This window comes from Schistocerca cancellata, chromosome 9, assembly GCF_023864275.1.
Source record: "Schistocerca cancellata isolate TAMUIC-IGC-003103 chromosome 9, iqSchCanc2.1, whole genome shotgun sequence".
NCBI lineage: Eukaryota > Metazoa > Arthropoda > Insecta > Orthoptera > Acrididae > Schistocerca > Schistocerca cancellata.
This window is the reverse complement of record NC_064634.1, coordinates 352,653,472-352,677,869: the sequence shown is the minus strand read 5'-3', so window position 1 is coordinate 352,677,869 and position 24,398 is coordinate 352,653,472. Positions and strand designations below refer to the sequence as shown.

The following is a 24,398-nucleotide window of genomic DNA, read 5'->3' as shown; positions in this document are numbered from 1 at the left end:
TGACTGTAGCACACATCCTAAGAAATAACTGATTCATATAAACTGTGCTCTGAGTTTGGAGGGAAAAATAAAAAACAAGGAGAATCAAACCATAAAACTGAGAAATAAGAAAAGGTTTTGTCAAATAAGCCTACTTGTAATTTTGTCACGTAACATGTTTAAAACTTCCATTGGTTAGTAATACAACGAACGATGAGTTCTACAGCGAGGACAGTCCGCACTCTAGTGAAGTAACACAATAAAACAGAACTGATTTTTAACAGCTCTGCCAGCAGATCCTATTCCCTTGTCTATTAAGGCAGGAACTGTGTATTACCTGGGCAAGTAACTCCTTAGAGGAGCAATATATGAGAAACACAAAAAAAGAGTGGCTGGGCCCTTACAACTGGAGCCTCTGAAGCACTTTTATTTTAAAGAGATGTAAATTAAGCAAATGAACCAGCTGTCCTGAGTGTTACAATTTCTTTGTTAGCATGTAAAACCAATTGCTTTGTTACCATGTAAAACAATCCCTATCTGGCAAATAATCTGTCCGCTGACTGGAGATATCAGACTCCTTTTCATACTACAGGTAGTTTGTTTTCCAGATTAAATGATGTTAAAAAAGGGGCATAGGGGAAGCTACAAAAAGTAACTGACAGGTAGCTACAGAAAATATTAGTTGATTATGAAAAACAGATTAAATGCAAGGTAGCCTTTACTATGGAATGATATCAATGTAAAATGCTGAAGTATTCATTGTTAAGACTCTTCTGTAGGAAAAGTTAACATAAGAAATGCTATAAAACAATCAATAATTGAGTTGTGACTCTTCAAGCTTTCCCGGCAGATGTGTTGTAAATAGTCTTCATGTGTTTGCAGCCAGATCACGTTGTGCAAATTCCTCAATATTTCCTTGGAACAATTGTACGACATCTTCAGGTGGTTGAACCTTGCTTGTGGCTATTTTTTTTTTTTTTTTGTTTTTTTTTTTTTTTTGTTTTAGGGCGCTCAACTTCAATGGTCATTAGCGCCCTGACTACTCTAAGAAGGCACCGCGAGGCACAAGTTGACAACAACAACTAAAAGGGAAAACACGATAAAAGACAGACTGACAGGCATAGGATTAAAAAACAACATCATCAAATGTCCTTAGCGAGGCTTGTCAAATTGATAAAACAAAGAACACGAGCAGCTGCTCGTGGGTCATCCGCTAAAATGGCATCGAAAGTATGAGGCAGGTTAAGATCGAGGCGCAGTGTGTTAAGATCGGGACAGGACATTAAAATGTGTCTAACCGTCAGCAAGTGCCCACATGGGCAGAACGGCGCTGGCACAGCCGTCAGCAGATGGCGATGGCTGAACCGGCAGTGTCCAATTCTTAACCGGGCTAAAACGACCTCCTCCCGCCGAGAAGGGCGTGAGGAGGACGTCCAAGCCACAGGAAGAGGTTTTAAGGCCCGAAGCTTGTTGTCGGTAAGTGCAGCCCAATCGGCATGCCACAGCGATAAGATGCGCCGACAAATGACCCTGCTAAAATCGGATGAAGGGACACAACAAGAAGCTGTCCGAGGCTGGAGGACCGCAGCCTTGGCCGCGGCATCTGCAGCTTCGTTCCCAGGGATACCGACATGGCCAGGAACCCACATAAAGCTAACCGGAGAACCGACGTCCACCAGCTGCTGAAGAGAGCGTTGGACCCGGTGTACAAAAGGGTGAACCGGGTACGGATCACTGAGGCTCTGGATGGCGCTCAGGGAATCTGAGCAGATGACATAAGCAGAATGTCGGTGGCGGCAGATGTAAAGAACAGCCTGGTAGAGGGCAAAGAGCTCAGCTGTGAAGACCGAACAATGGCCATGGAGCCGGTATTTGAAACTTTGTGCCCCGACAATAAAGGAACACCCGACCCCGTCATTGGTCTTAGAGCCATCTGTATAAATGAAAGTCATGTTGATGAACTTCGAACGAAGTTCCAAAAAACGGGAGTGGTAGACCGAACCGGGGGTGACCTCTTTTGGGAGCGAGCTGAGGTCAAGGTGAACGCGGACCTGAGCCTGGAGCCAAGGTGGCGTGCGGCTCTCGCCCACTCGAAAGGTTGCAGGGAGTGAGAAATTAAGGTGTTGAAGGAGGCGACGAAAGCGAACTCCAGGGGGTAGCAGGGCAGAGACACACAACCCGTATTGACGGTCAAGAGAGTCGTCAAAAAAGGAACGATAAGACGGATGGTCGGGCATTGACAGTAGCCGACAGGCATACCGACAAAGCAGTATATCGCGCCGGTAGGTGAGTGGCAATTCGCCAGCGTCAGCATGAAGACTCTCTACGGGACTGGTATAAAATGCTCCGATCGCAAGTCGTAAACCCCGATGTTGTATGGAGTTGAGGCGGCGTAAGATGGATGGCCGTGCAGAGGAGTATACGAAGCTCCCATAATCCAGCTTGGAGCGGACGATCGACTGATATAGACGAAGTAGGACGGTTCGATCCGCTCCCCACGACATACCACTGAGAACACGGAGGACATTTACAGAACGGGGACAACGGGCGGCAAAATATGACACATGTGGAGACCAGCTAAGTTTCCTGTCAAAGGTAAGGCCTAAAAATTTGGTTGTCTCCACGACTGGGAGAGCAACGGGACCGAGTCGTAAGGACGGTGGGAGAAACTCTTTGTAGCGCCAGAAGTTAATACAGACCGTCTTCTCGGCAGAAAAACGGAAGCCATTGGCGACACTCCAGGAGTAAAGACGGTCAAGAGAACGCTGAAGACAGCGCTCCAGGACACGTGTACACTGCGCGCTGCAATAGATGGTAAAATCGTCCACAAAAAGGGAGCCTGATACATCAGCTGGGAGGCAATCCATTATTGGATTGATCGCGATGGCGAAGAGAGCGACGCTCAAAACTGAGCCCTGTGGCACCCCATTCCCCTGGCGAAAGGTGTCGGACAGGACAGAACCCACACGTACCCTGAACTGTCGATCCATTAAAAAGGAACGAATAAAAAGAGGGAGGCCACCGCGAAGGCCCCATGTATGCATGGTGCGGAGAATGCCCGCCCTCCAACAGGTGTCGTAAGCCTTCTCCAAATCAAAGAACACAGCCACGGTCGGGCGCTTCCGCAAGAAGTTATTCATAATGAAGGTCGACAAGGTAACCAGATGGTCAACAGCAGAGCGGCGCCTACGAAATCCACATTGTACATTGGTAAGTAGGCGTCGAGACTCGAGCAGCCAAACCAATCGAGAGTTAACCATTCGCTCCATCACTTTACAGACACAGCTGGTAAGCGAGATAGGTCGATAACTGGAAGGCAAGTGCTTGTCCTTCCCCGGCTTAGGAATCGGGACAACAATAGACTCGCGCCAGCATGCGGGAACATGTCCCTCAATCCAGATGCGATTGTATGTACGAAGAAGAAAACCTTTACCCGCAGGAGAAAGGTTCTTCAGCATCTGAATATGAATAGAATCAGGACCTGGAGCGGAGGACCGTGATCGGCCAAGTGCGGTTTCGAGTTCCCGCATGGTGAATGGGGCATTATAACTTTCACAATTCGAGGAGCGGAAGTCAGGTGGCCTAGCCTCCTCTGCCTGTTTGCGGGGGAGGAAGGCAGGGTGGTAATGAGCGGAGCTCGAAACCTCTGCGAAAAAGCGGCCGAAGGCATTGGAGACAGCCTCAGGGGCCACAAGGACTTCATTCGCGACCTTCAAGCCAGAAACTGGGGAGTGGACCTTAGTGCCAGATAGCCGGCGCAGGCTACCCCAGACAACAGAAGAAGGAGTAGAACTGTTGAAGGTGCTTGTGAAAGCAGCCCAGCTGGCTTTCTTGCTTTCTTTAATAATACGACGACACTGAGCACGTAATCGTTTATAATTAATACAATTCGCCACTGTAGGGTGGCGTTTAAAGGTGCGTAAAGCACGTCGACGAGCACGTAAAGCGGCTCTACATGCTGCGGTCCACCAGGGGACCGGTACGCGACGTGGAGAAGAAGGAGGGTGAGGGATGGAATATTCAGCAGCAGCGAGAATGACTTCCGTGAGGTGTGCGACCTGACGATCGCAGCTTGTGAAGGTTTGATCCTGAAAGGTCGCCCTGGAAGAGAAGAGACCCCAGTCTGCCTTGGAGATGGTCCAACTAGAGGAGCACGGAGAGGGAGTATGCTGCAGGAGATGGATAACACACGGGAAGTGGTCGCTCGAATATGTATCAGCAAGTGCATACCACTCAAACCGGCGTGCAAGTTGGGGAGTACATATAGAGAGGTCTAAATGGGAATAGGTGTGAGATGTGTCCGAAAGAAAAGTAGGGGCGCCAGTATTGAGGCAGACAAGATTAGAGCTGGTTGAAAAGGTCTGCTAACAAGGAGCCCCTCGGGCAGGATGCTGGAGAGCCCCAAAGGGGATGGTGGGCATTGAAGTCTCCAGTTAACAAAAATGGTGCAGGTAGCTGAGCAATAAGTTGCATCATGTCTGCCCTGGTAACGGCAGATGACGATGGAGTGTAAACGGTACAAAAGGAAAACGTAAAAGTGGTGAGAGTAATGCGGATGGCAACTGCCTGCAGGCCGGTGTGCAACGTGATGGGATCGTAGTAAATATCATCCCGGACGAGCAACATAACCCCTCCATGAGCTGGGATACCTACCACAGGGGGTAGGTCAAAACGCACAGAGGTGTAGTGTGCCAAGGCAATTTGATCGCATGGGCGTAGCTTCGTTTCCTGGAGGGCTACGACGAGCGGACGATGCAAGCGGAGCAGCAACATCAAGTCCTCTCGGTTGGAGCGAATGCTGCGAATATTCCAGTGAATAAGTGCCATCGTAAGAAAAGGAAGATGAGAGAAGGGGTCACCTCGAAGGCTAAGCGGCCTTCGAGCGAGCGGCTTCGAGCGAGCACTGCCGCCGCTATCAGTAGGCGGACAGTCATCGTCCATGGGGTCTATAGGGTCATCGGCCATCTCGGGAGGATGGCCGGGAGGGGGAGCTTCCTCCGCCGGTGAACGGCCAGATGTACGGCTACCAGCGGTGCGGCCAGGCGAAACGGATGACGGCCTGGGGCGGCAACCGCTGGGTGGCACAGGAGAAGAAATGTGCCGTGGCGGAGAAGGAGAACTGTGCTTCCTATGCGCCTTTTTGGAAGGACGTTTGGTGGAAGTACCGGTCGAAGGCTGGGAGGTCGAGGGACGGAGGAAGTCTGCACGGGATGGTTCCTTCTTGAAGGCCTGTGCATCTGACTTCGGGGTCTTCGACTTAGCAGAAGCTGAGGAAGGGGCTGGTGTCTGTGGGGTGATGGGAGGAAGAGGAGACGTCGACCGCGCGATCTTAGCACTGGCCGAACGGACGACCGTGGTGCTGAAGGTCAGATTGCATGTCTGGGTTGCTACCTCCCGGGTAGTCCGAGGAGAGGCGAGGACAGTACTGTATTTCCCCGCTGGGAGCAGCGTGGGCTTCCTACTAGCCAATAGCTTGCGAGCAGCCGAGGTGGACACTTTCTCTTTGACCCGAATTTCTTGGATACAGCGTTCTGCCTTATAGGCAGGACAGTCGCGGGAGGATGTGGCATGGTCACCCTGACAGTTCACACAACGAGGAGACGGACGTGGACAGTCACCCTCATGGGCATCCCTGCCACAAGTGACACATTTAGCCGCATTGGAACAAGACTGTCGAGTGTGATTGAAACGCTGACACTGGTAGCAGCGCGTAGGTGTCGGGACATAGGGGCGAACAGAAATAACCTCGTAGCCCGCCTTGATGCGCGATGGCAGCTTAACACTATCGAAGGTCAAGAAAAGTGTCCGGGTCGGTACAAGGTCATTGTTGACCTTTTTCATGACCCGATGGACAGCCGTCACGCCCTGCTCAGCGAGGAAAGATTGAAGCTCCTCGTCAGTCAATCCGTCGAGCGAGCTAGTATAGACTACACCACGAGACGAATACAAAGTTCGGTGGGCCTCCACCCGGACAGGGAATGTGTACAGGAGGGTGGCCCGAAGCAGTTTTTGTGCCTGAAAGGCACTCTCAGTTTCGAGTAATAAGGTACCGTTACGCAACCTGGTACAAGATTTGACAGATCCGGCTATGGCATCTACGCCCTTCTGGATAACGAAAGGGTTGACAGAGGAAAAATCCTTTCCGTCCTCAGATCGAGAAACTACGAGGAACTGTGGGGCAGGCGGTAGTACTTTTGTCACTGTTGGCTGGTCACGTTTCCGTTTTTGGGTCGAAGTCGAGAGAGATGGAGTAGAATCCATTGCGGAGGAATCCCCCATGATTGCCAGCGTCTCCGATGGCGCGCTCCTTCCTTGTGGGGACCCTCTCAGAGGGCACTCCCGCCTTAGGTGAATGTTTACACCTCAGGTCACACCTCCCGAGAAACAGATGGAGGGACCAATCGGCATGGTCAGAAGGTATCAGCTCAGGCAATCACCCCTCCCCGGGCCTGGCCTTTACCAGGGGGTACGCGCGTGCCTTACATGTCTACCCAGGGCGGGGACTTACGCGTTACCCTGTCACCGGCTACGCGTGCGAACGCGTGGGTCGGCCTTCAGGCACGCACAGGGAGGAAGGAAGAAGAGGAAAAAGAAGAGAGAGGGAGAAAGAGGACAGACTGTCTCAAACGCCAAGGCGGAGACCAGAGAAGGCAAGGAGAAGAAGGCAATGAGAAGGCAAGGAGAAAAAGGCAATGAGAAGGCAAGGAGAAAAAGGCAATGAGAAGGCAAGGAGAAAAAGGCAATGAGAAGGCAAGGAGAAAAAGGCAATGAGAAGGCAAGGAGAAAAAGGCAATGAGAAGGCAAGGAGAAAAAGGCAATGAGAAGGCAAGGAGAAAAAGGCAATGAGAAGGCAAGGAGAAAAAGGCAATGAGAAGGCAAGGAGAAAAAGGCAATGAGAAGGCAAGGAGAAAAAGGCAATGAGAAGGCAAGGAGAAAAAGGCAATGAGAAGGCAAGGAGAAAAAGGCAATGAGAAGGCAAGGAGAAAAAGGCAATGAGAAGGCAAGGAGAAAAAGGCAATGAGAAGGCTAGGAGAAAAAGGCAATGAGAAGGCAAGGAGAAAAAGGCAATGAGAAGGCAAGGAGAAAAAGGCAATGAGAAGGCAAGGAGAAAAAGGCAATGAGAAGGCAAGGAGAAAAAGGCAATGAGAAGGCAAGGAGAAAAAGGCAATGAGAAGGCAAGGAGAAGAAGTCAAGGGAAAGAGTAAGGAAGACAGTGAGGTGGAGAAGAGCAAAGAAAGGAACCAACAAAAGGAAGGAAGAAACGAGAAGTGAAAAACCAAAAAGACCACGATTATAGGTCGTGGAACCGTCCGTCTCCGGACGCAGGCGCTAACTACCCCCGTGAGGGGGATGGACTCCTTTTAGTCGCCTCTTACGACAGGCAGGAATACCTCGGGCCTATTCTAATCCCCGGACCCGTAGGGGGAGCTTGTGGCTAGGTACGACTGACGGTACCCGCACACCGACACCCCATTTTTAGAACAAGCGCGCGAAGAATTGATCTAAAAATGGGGCGTCAGTGTGTGGATACAGTCAGTCGTACCTAGCGACGAGCAAGGTTCAACCACCTGAAGATGTCAGACAGTTGCTCCGAGGAAATATTGTGGAATTTGCACAATGTGACCCGACGGCAAACCCGTGAACTATTTACAATAATGTGCATTGCAGAGGGGATGTCCCATTGTAACAGTTATTAGATTTCTTCCCGTTCCATTAATATATGGAGTGTGGAAAGAATGATTGTTTGAGTAACTGTGTGTGTGTGTGTGTGTGTGTGTGTGTGTGTGTGTGTGTGTGTGTGTAGTAATTATTCTAATCTTATATTCACGATCCCTATGTGAGCGATATGTATGGGTTACTGTGTGTATTGAACCAGGGACCTACAAACGACAGAGAGGCTTGGTCCCGCCTTAGCCCTCAGTGGTTCACAAGCCCACAACAGGCCACAGCAGTCCACCTGCCCCACCGCCACCCCACACCGAACCCAGGGTTGATGTGCAGTTCGACCTCAAGTTGATGCCCCAGGAACATCTCATACAAGACCAGTGTAACCCCAAATGTTTGCATGGTAGAGTAATTATGCTGTATGCATATGTGGAGACAGTGTTTGTGTAGGAATCGCCTACATAGTGTAACTGAGGTGGAATAAGGGGAACCAGCCTGCATTCGCCAAGGCAGATGGAAAACCGCCTTAAAAACCATCCACAGGCTGGCCGGCACACGGACCTTGACATGGGCTAATTCGTGCCAGGGACTGGCACGTCTTCTCACTCGAGAAACAGCGCTTTAGACCACGCAGCTAGCTGGGCGGGCTTACAGGGATATAGTATATTCCTGGAGTCATAATTTAAAGCCGATTCTTGAAACTTGGCAACAGATATTCTTGGGATAGTTTATGTCTATCTTAGAGTCTTCTGGATCATTTCCTTCATTATCTGTCACATTCTCCCACAGATCAAACAAACTGGTGACCATTCATGTTGCTCTTTTCTGTACACATTCAGCAACCTCTGTTAGCCCTATCTGCTATGTGTCCCACACATCTGAGCAATATTCTAGAGCCAGTTGCATGAGAGATTTGTAAGTAACCTCCTTTATAGACTGACTGCACTTCCCCAGCATTCTACCAACAAACCGAAGTCTACCACCTGTTTTACCCACGACTGAACCTATGTGATCATTCCATTTCATATCCCTACAAAGTGTTACACCCAGGTATTTGTATGAGGTGGCCAATTCCAACAGTGACTCCTTGATATTACAGTCAGGGGATACTACATTTTTTTCATTTTGTGAAGTGCAAAATTTTACATTTTCAAACATTTATAACAAGTTGCCAGTCTCTGCACCATGTTGAAATGTTATCAAGATCTGACTGAATATTTATGCAGCTACTCTCAGAGTACTTCATTATACAAAACTATCATCTGCAAAAAGCCTGATTTTACTATTAACATTGTCTGGAAGGTCATTTATATACAAGATGAACAGCAGAGGTCCCTACACACTTCCCTGGGGCACATCTGAAGTTACTTCTACATCTGACAACTCTCCATCCAAGATAACACGTTGTCCCCTCCCTACCAAAAAGTCCTCAATCCAGTCACAAATTTCACTTGATACCTAACATGACTGTACTTTTGACAATAAGTGTAGGTGTGCTACTGAGTGAAATGCTTTTTGGACATCAAGAAACACTGGATCTACCTGGCTGCCTTGCTCCAACACTTTCAGTATGCCATGTGAGAAAAGTGCCAGTTGGGTTTCACATTATTGATGTTTTTAGAATTCATGCTGGTTGCATTGAGGAGGTCATTCTGTTCAAGGTAGCTCATTATGTTTGAGCTCAGAATATATTAGATGGTAATTTTGTGGATCACTTCTACCGCCCTTCATGTAGATGGGCGTGACCTGCAATTTTTTCCAAGAACTGGGCACGATTATTTTTTGGACGGTTTTATGATAAATTATACTTAGAAGAGGGGCTAACTCAGCCCACAATTCAGTATAGACTCTGATAGGCATTCCATTGGCCCAAAAGCTTTGTTCAGTTTCAACGATTTCAGCTGTTTCTCAACACCACTGACACTAATACTTACTTCAAATCTTTTCAGTGGTACAAGGATTAAATTGGGCCAATTCTCCAAGGTTTTCCTTCATAAAGGAACATTTGAAAATGGAGTTAAGCATTTCAGTATTTGCTTTTCTACCCTCAGTTTCAGTTCCTGTCTAATTTACTTGGAACTGGACTACCTTTGGTGATACTAATAGACTTTACATACGATCAGAATTTCTGTGGGTTTTGTAAAAAATCATTTGACAATATTCTGCTAGGTAATCATTGAAGACATCACATTGCTCTCTTGGCAGCTAAACACATTTCACTCAGCACCTACATTTTGTTTTACACCTATTATGCCGTAATATCTGTTTCTTTACTGTATGGTGACTATTTACCGTGGTGAATCCCTCCCATTATTAACTGTTCTACTGGGTACAAATCTATCCAATGCATTGTCAACTATTCTTTTAAACTTGAGTCCTAATTCTACATGCTCCTGCCCTGTACTTAAAGTTTCAAGTACTTCATTGAGGTATGATACTCTTGATTTTTTAAACCTAGTTTACTGGAATATATCTTTCTGTTTGTTCTAGTTGTTCTTTATACTTTGATAATCTTTGTTGCCACAGCTATGTCATGGACAGATATCAGTTTCGATGTGGACATCTTTGAGGTCAGGTCTATTTGTTGCCATTAGATCCAATATATTTTCATCAAGAGTGGGGTTCCTAACTATCTGTTCGAAATAGTTTTCAGAAAAGACAGTTAGTAGCGTTCCACAGGATGTCTCATGCCATGCACTACTAACAAAACTGTAATACTCCCAACTAATTGGGAGTGATTAATGTTTCCAACATCTGTTACAGTATGGTTGGGGAACTTTTGTACAAGTGAACTGAGGTTTCCTCTAAGCTTTCGGTTACACCAGGAGATGGTCTGGTGGGTCATAGAAGGATGGAATTATCATTTTATGCCTACCTCTGATACTGAGTCTTGCCCAAACAACCTCACATGCAACTTCAATTTCTACCTCGGTGGATTTGAGTTTCCTGTCTATTGCAACAAATACACCACCATTATTTCCCACTTGCCTATCCTTTCTATACAGACTCAAACTTTCCCCCCCAAAACCTCACTGCTATAAATTTCAGGTTCCAATCAGCTTTCTGTACCTAGTATTGTGTGATTCACTGCTGTTCAGGAGTGCTTCAAACTCTGGCACTTTGCTGGGAATGCTTCGGCAGTTAACCATTAGGATTTTAATACTCTCACCTGTGGGAGGGTGGGACCTAATAGCGCAGTGTAGATTGCTGCAAGTAAAACAGAAATCAGTAAACTTTATAATTGTCACAAATACTTAGTTGTCAATCCAAATATGTTGTTATCTCTTAAGTGTGACCTGAGAACATAGCTGTTTTATCTCCAACACATAGCAGAGTTTGCATCTATACTGGCATGAGAATGTGGCAATATGCCTTTGTGTTTTGCAGGTATTTCTACAGTTCTCAGTCCTGTGACAAGTCCAAAACACTCGTTCGACCTATACTTGAGTATTGCTCATCAGTGTGGGATCCGTACCAGATCGGGTTGACGGAAGAGATATAGAAGATCCAAAGAAGAGCGGCGCGTTTTGTCACAGGGTTATTTGGTAACCATGATAGCGTTACGGAGATGTTTAACAAACTCAAGTGGCAGACTCTGCAAGAGAGGCACTCTGCATCGCGGTGTAGCTTGCTCGCCAGTTTTCGAGAGGGTGCGTTTCTGGATGAGGTATCGAATATATTGCTTCCCCCTACTTATACCTCCCAAGGAGATCACAAATGTATAATTAGAGAGATTAGAGCACGCACGGAGGCTTTCAGACAGTCGTTCTTCCCGTGAACCATACGCGACTGGAACAGGAAAGGGAGGTAATGACAGTGGCTCGTAAAGTGCCCTCCGCCACACACCGTTGGGTGGCTTGCGGAGTATAAATGTAGATGTAGAAGTCGCAGCCTACCTTGGTACAGAACCTTCCGAGTCTCTTGTTCAGTCCTTCCACACAACTCAGGGCCATGTTCAGTTCTGGGGACAATGCTACAAATTGTGAGCTTCATAGAAACTCCATCCACAAGGAAGGTCTTCTCAATCTTCTCTGCTAGTCGCAGGAATGACCCAAGTATGACCTCAGAGCCCAGATGACCAGGCATCATTTGTTCCAACTTGTGCCACAATCTGTAGCTGGTTGCATCCTGTTAGAGCAACATTCCCAATAACCTTATTAAAGTTGTCACATTAACAGGTATCCATTCACAACATGGGGATGGAATATATCGTCATCTTTTTATGTGTAATGAAAAATAATTTGACAATTACAACATGTAATATTACACATGTACTTGAAAATGACATGTCATCAAAATTAGCTGATCACATGATTTAAATAAAGCTGATCTACATTACAGTTTACTAGAGACCATGTTTTCTTTAATTAAGCATTTGGAGGCTGTGGATCCCCAAAAAAACAAAATTTTAAAGAATAATAGCGTTATTCAGTAAAAGATGATGAGCTATTGGAAGTAAATAATGAGTGATCATGGTTGGATATGAGAAGTACAGGATACAGACACAAAAAGAGAGCAATGCGTCAATTCTTGCATCTAGGTATCGGCACCTCAGAGCACAAGCTACATACTCCGTCAATAGCAGTGGTAAAAATAGGCAAGACCATACCAGCATGATGTAACTTAGCTGCTACTTATATGAATTTATAGAAAAGTACCTCCAAGCTGATGGAAGCGAGTTCATGTCAAAGGAGGTGGTAGCTTCTGCACCACATTGTAAAATCTGTAACAATGTGGTAATCTATGGTTTTCTGTGAAACTGGGGCTGATGAGCATCTCTTCACTAGCTAACTGACTCAGACAGTACACTAGTATGCCTACTCCGAGAGAATGTAGATCCTACAGCCAAATTTACCAGGGAGCAGTGAACAAGGTTCCTGTGGCTCTTGGGTGGCAGGAAGACCAGACCTCCTAGTATTTAGGTTGGGTAGCCTGTCACTGCGCCAGTAGAATGACAATCAACCGCCCCCCCCCCCCCCCAACCCCCAGAGAAAAGTGTCTACATCTGCAATAGCATGTCTGTGGACCAAATTTGAATGCAACCATTACAAACCTTACTTGGGTTTACCTCATCTTGCAGCTGCCTTCATTCAGTTAATTGGTGAATATTAAAAATGAATGCCCCCCCCTTCTCCATGTGATTGTCCTGTGCCTCGCAACACATTGGTGGGTCCAGATGGCTGTAGGAATTGATAATAATGTACAAAATTGTCTGGTTCAGTTTACTGACTTTTCAGTTAACTGTGCAATAGACCTGTAATTACTACCATTGGGGTCAAAATTAAGTATGGTGTATTAAACCATGATTATTACATAATGAAATACTCTTCCTTTCTATGGGACTGGATTGCATATCCAAGAGGCTTCTCCAAGTGTGCTACATCACAAAGTCACAGGTTTAAACCTCGCAGCAAAGAATAAAATACTAAAATCATTGATCCTCTGAGAAAACTTATGCTGTCTAGGGGGGGGGGGGGGGGGGGCAATACTCACACTCACAACATAAAACAATTTTTTGTGGTGCCAATGACAGTTACAGCTAACATACAGTGCCACCTAAATACAGTGCTAGACCACTATTAAGTGAAAAAGGAATACAACACTTTGAATATTGTGACATCGAAAGTGAAAGAATTAATGAACAAATTAATTAACATTCTAGAGAAGAATAAAAATGGACCAAAAAGAATGCTACAAAACAACTGGCTGCCACAAATTGGCTATAGGAGTATGGAAACAAAACATGGATACCATGGGTAAAAAAAAGCTTTGACAGTCCAGCCCCTGAAATAAGTTTTCTTTGAGCGGTTTAAGGGATTTTCTCCAGATGACAAAGAATAAAGAGACATGCACAGAAAAAAAAAAATTATGAGTATGTCGTAATACGTCAAGAGTGAGGACAGAATGTAATTGGAGCGGCAAGCGAATTCATGTTGCTGAGCTGGTTCCCTGCGAAAGCACCTAGCGACAGAAGAGAACTTAGTGGACCATGGAAACTATGAGTACCAAAACAGATTATTCAGCAAAATCAGTGAATGAAAATGAGTTATTAATGAGCAGTTTTGAAACAAACAGTCAACTCAGTTTCAGAAAGAAATGGGTTCAAACTTTCATTGGCCATCCAAATATAACTTCTCCACTGCTCCTTTGAAAAGAACTCAATATATTTAGTTCCCCTTCCATGTCCTATTCGAGCTTGTGCTCCACCTCTAATGATTTAATCAGTTAAAAAGTTAGTTCTATCTTTCAAACAATAAAAAGTTTTTGCATTACACACTCAAGATACTGCACCGCTGAAAAGTCCACTTATGTTTAACCTAAATGCGTCCATGGTATATGGAGATGGGTGAGATCTGCAAACGTCTTATGAATTTTAAAATCGACACAATTTTTTGCTTCAGTCACGGGGTTGCTACGGCCATTTGTGTAGTTCATATAAAGTTCTTCTGAATAAGAAGTTCTCGAGCAGTGTTTAAAACTTACCTAATAACATTACGAGGCGTTGCGGCACTGAAAGCAACCACAAATACGCCTATGTTTACGCAACATTGGCTTCAAAGTCTTCCTTTCTGAAACAAACAAAAGTTAGGTACGATTTCGGTGATGGGTAGGGTAGGCGAATAGCAAGCGTATAAACAATACAATTATCCCAATCACTGAATGATGAATTACACTGGCTGTTTCACATACGATATAGTCAGACTTGGCAAAATTCGGAATCCCCCCCCCCCCCCCCACCACCAAGACTTACTGGGCCGTTATATCTCAGTACAGTTTCAATTTTCTGGGTGTTCGTTGCCGCTAGTATAACCGAATATACCCCAGAATCTACTATATTCATACAGGGGACAAAAAAATATGTTTTGAAGTGGCGTTAAGGAATAATAGGTAGGTTTCAGTTGTTCAAAGAACACATTAAGATCAAATGCAGCATACGTTCACGCCCACGCGGCTGTTGGTGAACTGACAGACTATCACTCAATCACAGCTACAACTGATATTTCCCGTGTAAAATGAAAAAGCGCAGCGCGCAAGTTTCAAATTTATATGTCAATTACATGTTAAGTTTTTTGGTTACCTTTCTAAGCGGCTCAAAACTATAATCACAACCATCACTATCATAAACACAAGTCCCAGAAACGTTACTAAGTAACTAACCATGTATATTAATTTGGGACCAATGCGCATTTCCTAACAAACAAAATCAATGTTGAACCATGGTTGAACCGCATATCCTGTGACGTCTCTGCTTTTCGTTAATCGCAATCTCTGAACTGAAACAACCTCCGCTCGCTGAATGGCGCGGCAAATGAAAATTCATTTTTGTATGAGTTTCGCACTACCTTAGAAATGACAATGTAAGTTAATTTACAAATTATATATAATGCAGTACATGATTCTTTAAATTTAGTTTCAGTATTACACATTCGTACTGCATATTCTACACTGACCTGTTATTGGCTGATATATACAGTATTGTACCGCTGTCGAAATTATTCTTTTTACTCGGCACTGATTGAATTTGGGTTGAAAAAGAAAAGTCATTCAGTCATATGCGTAATATAATAGGTCGGTGATGTAACTTTGGAGTGATGATTATTACATATCATAACATTACTCGTACTTTAACGATCCCGTAAGAGAAGCCTCTGGAACGTGAAACGAAGTATCAGAAGTCAATGATGCATATTCCAATGAAAAAAAAACCTATGCGAATTAGAAATACTATTATATTACGACGTTATTAACTATATTATAATCTAATGTATTAAGAGTCCGTTTGAACATACTCTTCGATGGAGTAGGAGTTGACCAATAAAACGAACTTTAACTCAGTCTTCAACTCCACCACATTGCCACACCTAATTTAATACACTCTGGCAATTTCTAGCAAGTTGCTGAACATAAGTATAATGGTACCTATGATCTGACTCTTTCATGTATCCAAGTTTAAACAGTTAAAGTCATATTCACATTTGTCATTATATTTTGTGATGAAAGAAATATCGTTATCGAACAACACATTAATCAATACACGTATAGCGAAACAGTTGCCAACGTACCTAAGTTTTTGAGAAGTCTGTGAATAATGTTGTACAACTAACACCAGATATAATTTTTAATTCTTCATTCAAAAAAATTATTCTTGTAAACTGAGTATTCCGAAAAGAAAAAGATTTCATAGCATACTTGTACTTGTGAGAGGTAAATTGAATCAAAAACTGTTTTCTACTCGTATGTTTTAAACCATGTGAGGTTGTAACCTTTTCTACTTTAAATGTTAAGAGTTAAAGTGGTTCATCAATTTTAGTGTGTGGCGTTTGCAGTTAAGATTGTGATCCATCTGTAATCGCCGAAACTGAACGGTATATTCTACTTACATTTCAGTACTTGAATGAACTATGTACACAATGTCTGGAGTTATATGATAAGTACTGAAATAGTTTTTTGATCCTGTGAATATATATACAGCATCTGGCTTTATATAATAAGAACTGAAATATTCTTTTTTGCCCTGTGAATGTATCATTTGCAAAAGAGGACAGTATTTCTGTCTTACGAAACAAAGGACCCAAAATAGAACTCTGTAGCATACACTGTCTGGTTGAATTGAAAATGTTTTCTGGATACCTGTTTCTTGGATGTAAGTATAGATGAAAGCCAGATCTTGTGGACAGGATGCATATTTCACCATTTAGTATATCAGATCCCTCAGTTTTCCATTGATTAATTATCTTTTTGGATGAGTGCATTATATTGTACAAGGCAACTGCTTTTCTCTGTTACAAACACCCAAGACACATTTTCATGGACCAGGACTTCATATTTGCAGCAAGTGACGTTCCCTGAAATGAAAGGTCAATAGTTGCAGTCACCAGCCTTGATCATGGTTTACAGGAAGTTTTCCAAATATTCCTAATTGGTAACTCACAGTGATACATCTCACTCTTGCTGACAGTTGATTGAAAAGATCCTAGGTGTAGAACAATCTGATATGTACATCTGCTCGCCTTACCCATATGAGTGTGGAATGTAAGGTATGGGGAGGTAATGAAGTGCGGCAGTTATGGTTTTTTGATCTGATTTAAATTAGTTGGAAGCAAATGTTTCATGTTGTCTAACATAGTCACCTTCTGATTAATTAATTAAACTTCACAACACTTAAAGGTCATGATTAAATTAAAAACAAGTTGCTGTCAATCTAAATAAATTTTAGAAGGTGGACACTGTTTTTGTGGTGGAAATCTCCCATGTTGCAGAAACTGTTCATTGTGGTGCTGAATCTATTTCAAGATAGTCCTGAGAACTAAGAGTGTTTTCAATAAAATCAACCCCAGAAAATCTTCATTTGACAGTCATATATTTTCTCAAATGATGTAGTTACACAATCCTTCCATCAACAAACAACAAAACAGCATGAAGTTTTTCTTTTTGTTTAATATGTAACATTGCTTATAGAATTTGTTGACAGTACTTTCTGTTTTGATCTCGTTGTTTACAAATAGATTTATCAAATTTCAGTCAGAGTTTCATTACAAAATATTCTGTCAACAAAATTTTGAAATAAACAAATGTTCACTTAGAATGAAGTACTGGTTTTTAAGTTTTGAGTGATGAAATGAATTTAAGAATACTTGACACAAAATTACAGATTTCTTAATAATCACTGAATAACATTTTGTGCTAACATAAGTTAGAGAACTTTACAGACTACTGAATAAGAATGTAAGCTCCACAGTTTACACAAAAACTTTAATTTATATTGGAAATATCTTGAAGGTGTAATTACAAAATTAATTACAGGCAATCTGAGTGTGCCATCTTTGATAATATGATTACCTAAGATCCTGTTTGAGTTTAATTACATTTGATGTCTGAAATATTTTGAATTGTTAATTTGTCATTACACAAAATAATCAAAGTTTAGTCATCACTTTTTAATTAGTTACCAGCTGGACTTTGATGCTAACATTATCATGACATTTTCACGCATTGTTTCCAAAAGTTACATAATTAGTTTTCCCATAACCATTATCAAATTAGTGATTCTGAAATAATGCATTACTGTTAATTACAGATTCTGGCTGATTACTTTTACCTTGCAGGCTGGTAAGCTAATTACTTATACTACATAATGTATGCATTAGCATCTAATCATAAATTATAAAGCAAAAGATGTTTCATTATATACTGTGTTGTTATGTGTAAAGTGGATGAGGTGATATTCTGAAAAGCTACCTTGGGCAGTATCGAACAGTTCATAAAGTGTCCCTCTGCAAGTCCCATTACAACTGGAAGTAGTATTTACAGTATGTTCTTATACCTGCAAGTGCTATTTTACATCACTGCTGTTTAGGAAACATCTGGTGCCACAGTGCATGTTATGAAGTCAGCTCATTTCATTTTAACAACGTGTTACTAAAGGAAAGTGTAGTCCATATACGTAAATTTAAACCTGAAAAATACTACACCATTGAAACTGTGCATTAGTGGAGGATCCAAAAGGAAATGGTATGCTGAAGAGCCAAAACATTATAACCATTGCACACTCTGAGGTTGAATGCCACCTGGTGGCGTTGCAAGGAAATTATTATATAAGTGGAGCAGAGACGAATGGGAAATCATTCTACCGACGATACAGGTTGCAAATGAGGATATTCCACTGACATAAACGACTCTAACAAATGACAGATTCTTATAGCCTGGCACCTGGGAATGAGCAGTTCAGAAATGGCAAAGGCGGTCGTCTGTTGACAGGCTACTGATGTGAGCATGTATGAAGACTGGTTGAAGAATGATGAAACCACGAGTAGGCCACAGGGTACTGGACATCCATACCTCATCACAGAACATGGAGGCTGGAGGCTTACCTATTCTGTAAAGCAGGATAGGTGGCGATTTGTGTCAGATCTGATGACAAAGTTTTAGGCCATTTACCATCAGTAGAATTTTGTATCCCAGCAAAGCAGTAAATCGGAAATGTCTTATTCGAACACCTGCCAGACTAGAAATGAATGTGAGTGGACGCTCCAGGTTGTGATACTAGGGCGAGAGGCTCCTCTCGTAGATTTGGCACCAGCAGAGGCCACCAGAGTAAGCAATTGCTCTGGATGGACTCTTTGTTGGGCAGATCCTTATAAAGCCATGAGCACAGAGGAACAACACAATCCTGTTTGAAGGAAAGTTCAATAGGCTTCCTCCTCCTCAACCAGAAATCCATCGTGACATTTACCTATTCGCCAGTTATAGCCCCAGAACCAATTTATATGCTTTCTGTAGATCGAGGATCCAATACCTCTCCCAGCCCATGTTCCTTCCTTTTGCACCATTCACTTATACATCACACTCCCCAGAGAAAGGTCATCTGATACTCCCAGCCTCCCACCCTCTCCTTTTTCCTGCACTATCTTTCTACCGATGCACTACCGAGTGTTTACCTCAATTTGCCAGAAGCAGATTTGTCCTTATCATTTAAACACCATCCACACATTAGCGGTCTGTATTTAATAATACATTATCAAAAAACATAATTTTAAATATATTTTACACTATTAACTTACCCTCTTCATTGCAAAAAGCTAATATGTTTTGGCTGAAGAGCAACACCACCATATGAAGTGAAGATGATCAACAAAGAAAAAAAAAAGAGACCGAAACCAGTTTGCATATATGTAAGAGGCCTACAGGCTGCGTCATTTTAGTACCGTGGCGACAACGTTTCCTCATTTAAAGATTTCTATTTTTATACAATTTGGGCACTCTGTACTTCATTCACGGTGACACACACCCCATGAAAATAAGTACCCTGTTTTTTGTTGTTATGATACAAATTGGTAGTGTATCACAGCAGCACTTGTTGCTAATCTGTACAGCATAAACCGAAAGAAGAGTGCTAACTGCAGCACTGTTGCCAGCTTTCAACAGCCAAGTGCAAAAGACTGCTGCCGATACAGGAGCTACATGACTGACAATAGTCATCTACAAAGCTGCGAAAACACTGAGGCATTGCCGTAGAGTTGCGTTACATGACTGGTCATGATTGACTCACGAGACTGCTGCAACAAGCCCTCATTCTCTGTCAGGGTGCTTCTTTCGCCACTCAGATTATAGGAGAGGTAGTTTTAAGTTACAGTTATCACCTCGAAAAAATTAAGGTGAGGGTATGATTTCTGGTGGTATCCTTCGGTGCATCGACGTATTCACCCATCAGTGCGGCACGTTTTTCCCAAAAATAGATGACTTGAAGGAACGTCAGTTGTAGAAGGCTGCATTTTGGTTTTTCAGGAAACATTTCACGTCAACAGTCGCCTCGTCATCATTCTCGAAAAGCATGGACCGCAACTATTTCTATATCTGAGAAAAGAAGAAGAAATCACTGCGTGCCTTGTCAGGAGAATGCAAGGGAGCTAGGCAAAATTTGATAGCCGAAAGAAATAGCATGTTATTACATTTGCCAAGTGCAACATATACTCTTTATTACACACTAAGGGTGAATGAACAATTATCATGATAGTTCACAAAACAGTTCTGCACCATAATATTACTGACACATATGAAGGCAAGAATCCAAGTAATCCATGGTTGCTCAAGTCTGTCAGCCTCTGTCTAGTCTGTAAAGACATGAGTCTAGCCGATGAACTTGACGCTGTTAAGTAAGCCACTGTTGGCAATACGCTGACCCAGCATTGCGCCCGACATTCACCAAGCATAGTCGTCCACATGGTGAGGCGATTACTGAAGCCAGGAGAAACCTTGTCACACGGCCTATGTCACTTCTGCAGCTGCAACTCCAGAACACCTTTTGGCACAAATAAATACTGGGTGTCCATGCATGAAATCAGCGAGTCATCGATTCGGTATCTGTCACAGTGAGATGCAGGTAAGGGCTTCGTATGCACTTGCATCCGCTACCTCAAGCTAGGCCACCATGTCAACCAGTCTCGCCTACAGCTGAGCCGAGCAAGCCCCTCACACTGGCTAGTTGGACCAAACACAGTCGCTACAGCCTGCAGGAATACTACACTAGCTTCAGCTATTGGTCTCTGGCGCTAAGTGCGTTGTCAGCATGCTGAGAACTAGTCGTGTGCATAACCATCAAGGGCGCCACCTCTACTGCACCAGTATGAAGACTTCGTGTGCCGTCATCAGGCTGCAACACCGGACGAGAACACTCACCTGTAACTGCTCCAGCTAGTTGGAACAGTAAAGAGTTTACATGCACGCCATTTGTGTTGGTACAGACTTCTTTGACAGTCTCCTACAGTTCTCACCAACCCATCAAACTCACGGTGCCCAAGTTGGAGAGCTGAACGTCACTGTGACTCCTAGAAGAGCAACTTCTCTGCCCCTCTGTAGTAGACATCACCTAACTGCTAAAATTATCATTTGAAAAAGTTATCTAAGTAAGAACAAATAACCAGCCTGATCAGGTATGGACAGTGTGAGCAAGGTAGATATTAGAGCACAAGACTGTATGAAGTGAGTTCATACTGGCAATGTGGCCAGTCTTATTTCCTGCATGATGTTTGAGGTCAGGCCCTTGTGATTGCTTGTGGACGCTCTTATTGGCTGTAGGTGAGGTCTTTGGCAGTGCGTGTTGCAGATGATCCACCTCAGCTTCTGAGGCCACAGATATAGCGCATGTATGACTATGTCCTGTGCAGAATGAGCAGGTGTGTTATCGTGGAGCAAAAGCACCCCCTGGTACTGCTTCCCACGACGTTTCGTCTTGCCAGCTGTCCATAATCTCTTTGTGAGATTTCAGTAGTATGCTTCTGAGACTGTTTCTCACCTACGATCACAATCTATTAACATTATATTAGGGGAGTCCAAAAATACTCAGTATCATCCTGCCCAGTAGTGATTTGGTCTTCACATTTTTCTTCACTGGTGAACCCACGTGTTTCTGCAACTTGCTTTCTTCCTTAGTCTCGAAATCACAATGATACGTTCAACACTCGTCCATGGTAATCAGATGGCCAAAGAAGCCATCTCGATTGTCCTGACAGAGCAACAACACTTACACAGCTGCCTCAGTTCGGCAGGGTTATTAAATATGTGTGGGTAGACAACGAACGCAGCGGGGTGGCGTCCTTTGTTATATTCAAAATGCCTTACAGCTTGTTGAAAAATGTTCCGTGACTTGTTTTAACTTTTTTCACTGTTGCCTCGATAGTGATAAGCTGATTCGAGCACCAGGGCCTCAATTTCTCAAGCATTTCACAGACAGATGGTCTGTCACTTTGTTCTTCATCATTAAGACTTGTTTGGCCACACTGGAAACATCTGCACTACATAACCACTGTGTTATATGATGGTGCGTTGCCGCGTTCCAGCAACTCACGATCGACTATTGTAGCACTGATCCCTTTGCCACGTAGAAAACGACTTACCACATGATACTCCACTTCATTAATGGGCTGCGCCATTTTGGTTCAGCTTCTCTAGAGACGTGCTGCAGTACTTTGCCACAGGGTTTCACTGTGTGCCAGAACTGCAGATATGTAACTTTATACACTGAAACGCCAAAGCAACTGGTATGGGCATGCGTATTCATATATAAAGATATGTGAACAGGCAGAATACGGCGCTGCGGTCGGCAACGCCTATATAAGACAAATGTCTAGCGCAGTTGTTCGATCGGTTACGGCTGCTACAATGGCAAGTTATCAAGATTGAAGTGAGTCTGAATGTGACGTTATAGTCGGCGCACAAGGATGGGACACACCAGCTCCTAGGTAGCGATGAAATGGGAATTTTTCCCGTACGACCATTTCACGAGTGTACCGTGGATGTCAGGAATCAGGTAAAACATCAAATATCCGACATCGCTGCGGACGGAAAAAGATCCTGTAAGAATGGGACCAACAACGAGTGAAGGGCTGAAGGCCCACTAGTGTATTCTTGATAAGTGCACGACACAAAGCTTAATGCCTCGCCTGGGCCTATCAACACCGACACTGGACTGTTGATGACTGAGAACATGTTGCCTGGTTGGACGAATCTCGTTTCAAATTGCATTGAGCGGACGGACGTGTACAGATGTGGAGACAACCTCATGAATCCATGGGCTCTGCATGTCAGCAGGGGACTGTTCAAGCTGGTGGAGGCTTTGTAATGGTGTGGGGCGTGTGCAGTTGGAGTGATATGGGACCCGTCATACGTCTAGTTACCACTCTGACAGGTGACTCACCGAGCGAGGCGGCGCAGTGGTTATCACACTGGACTCGCATTCGGGAGGACGACCGTTCAATCCCGCGTCCGGCCATCCTGATTTAGATTTTCCGTGATTTCCCTAAATTTCTTCAGATAAATGATGAGATGATTCCTTTGAAAGGGCACAGCCGACTTCCTTCCCCATCCTTCCCCAATACGATGAGACCGATGACCTCGCTGGTTGGTCTCTTCCACCAAATCTACGCAGACCAACAGGTGACACATACATAAGCATCCTGTCTGATCATTTGAATCCATTTGTGTCCAGTGCGCATTTCAATGGACTTGGGGGCAATTTCATCACGACAATGCGACACCCCACACGTTCAGAATTGCCACAGAATGGCTCCAGGAACACTCTTCTGAGTTTAAACACTTCCACTGGTCACCAAGCTCCCAAGATATGAACATTATTGAGCATATCTCGGATCCCTTGCAATGTGCTGTTAAGAAGAGATCTCCACCCCCTCGTACTCTTACGGATTTATGGACAGCCCTTGCGGATTCACGGTGTTACTTCTCTCCAGCACTGCTTCAGCTATTAGTCGATTCCTTGCCACGTCGTGTTGCGGGACTTCTATGCGCTCGCGGGGGCCCTACACGATATTAAGCAGGTGTACCCGTTTCTTTGGTCTTCAGTGTATATTTCGTGAAGATAATTAATCGATCCGCAATTTTTCAGGGGGAAATTTTTCGGGTTCTATTGATTACAGAGATAAGGGGTCAAATGTTCTGGGTAGCCCTTGGCTTAGCCGCCATTTGTATACACATGGGAACAATGGGTATACTGTAACAGTCTTACAGTACAAGGTCAAAATCTAAACATTATACACTTCCTCCAGGCCAGACAAATTGAGCAAATCGGTTGGTTCTCTTGCATTGAGCTCGAGGGTGGACCTTAGGCTGTTCATGGCGACCAAAAGTATTAGTTGTGGGGGTGGCCACTTCTATAATTTCTGTTCATGGCAATAGTCGACATTTTTATCATGTGTCCTTAAGATGATGTCCTCAGACAATCTTGAAACTTTTTCGATACCTTTATCTGTTACTGACATCCAGAAGTTCAAAATTACTGTTATGCATGTAAAATATGCACGTAATATCAGGTCTGTGGCGTAAATGTAGTTTTAACTGATGTAGTGAATACATGACAAGGGTTCTAGGATCATGGCAAGGATTCCGACATCACCAAAATATGTTTTTAGTCAACAGTTTTCTCCAATAAAAGTTTATGACGCGCTGTCCCTGTATAACTGGCAATTCACACCTACACAAATATGGCCAGAGTGATATTGCAGTGACAAAAAATGAGCAAAAAGGGATCTTGACATATCTGAAAATAACTTAAAACAACTGCCAAAAATTATGTAAGACTGGAAAGATTGCCAGTTTTTGCTCTTTTAAGATACAAATCATGTCATATGTTTTCGATGAATTGTGACCAATAAGCAAAGTATCCAGCAAAAATGTAAGGCAAACAATGTTGTGTTAACCTTATATCCTATGTACTTATTTGTTCCTTACATGAGTCAAAGTAC

The 24,398-nt window shown here is 43.7% G+C and overlaps 1 long non-coding RNA gene across 2 annotated transcripts in view; it reads right to left on the bottom strand.

Moving 5' to 3' along the window:
* Window positions 1-14,887, bottom strand: part of LOC126100405 (uncharacterized) — a 64,917-nt gene extending 50,030 nt beyond the window's left edge. The window contains exons 1-3 of one of the 2 annotated variants that reach the window (XR_007522170.1): window positions 14,723-14,887; window positions 14,128-14,213; window positions 11,541-11,772 (exon numbers count right to left, since the gene is read on the bottom strand). This is a non-coding gene — a long non-coding RNA (uncharacterized LOC126100405). The remainder of the gene's footprint in view (window positions 1-11,540; window positions 11,773-14,127; window positions 14,214-14,722) is intronic. The other variant, XR_007522171.1, reaches the window with a different exon arrangement.
* Between the last annotated feature and the right edge of the window lie 9,511 nt (window positions 14,888-24,398).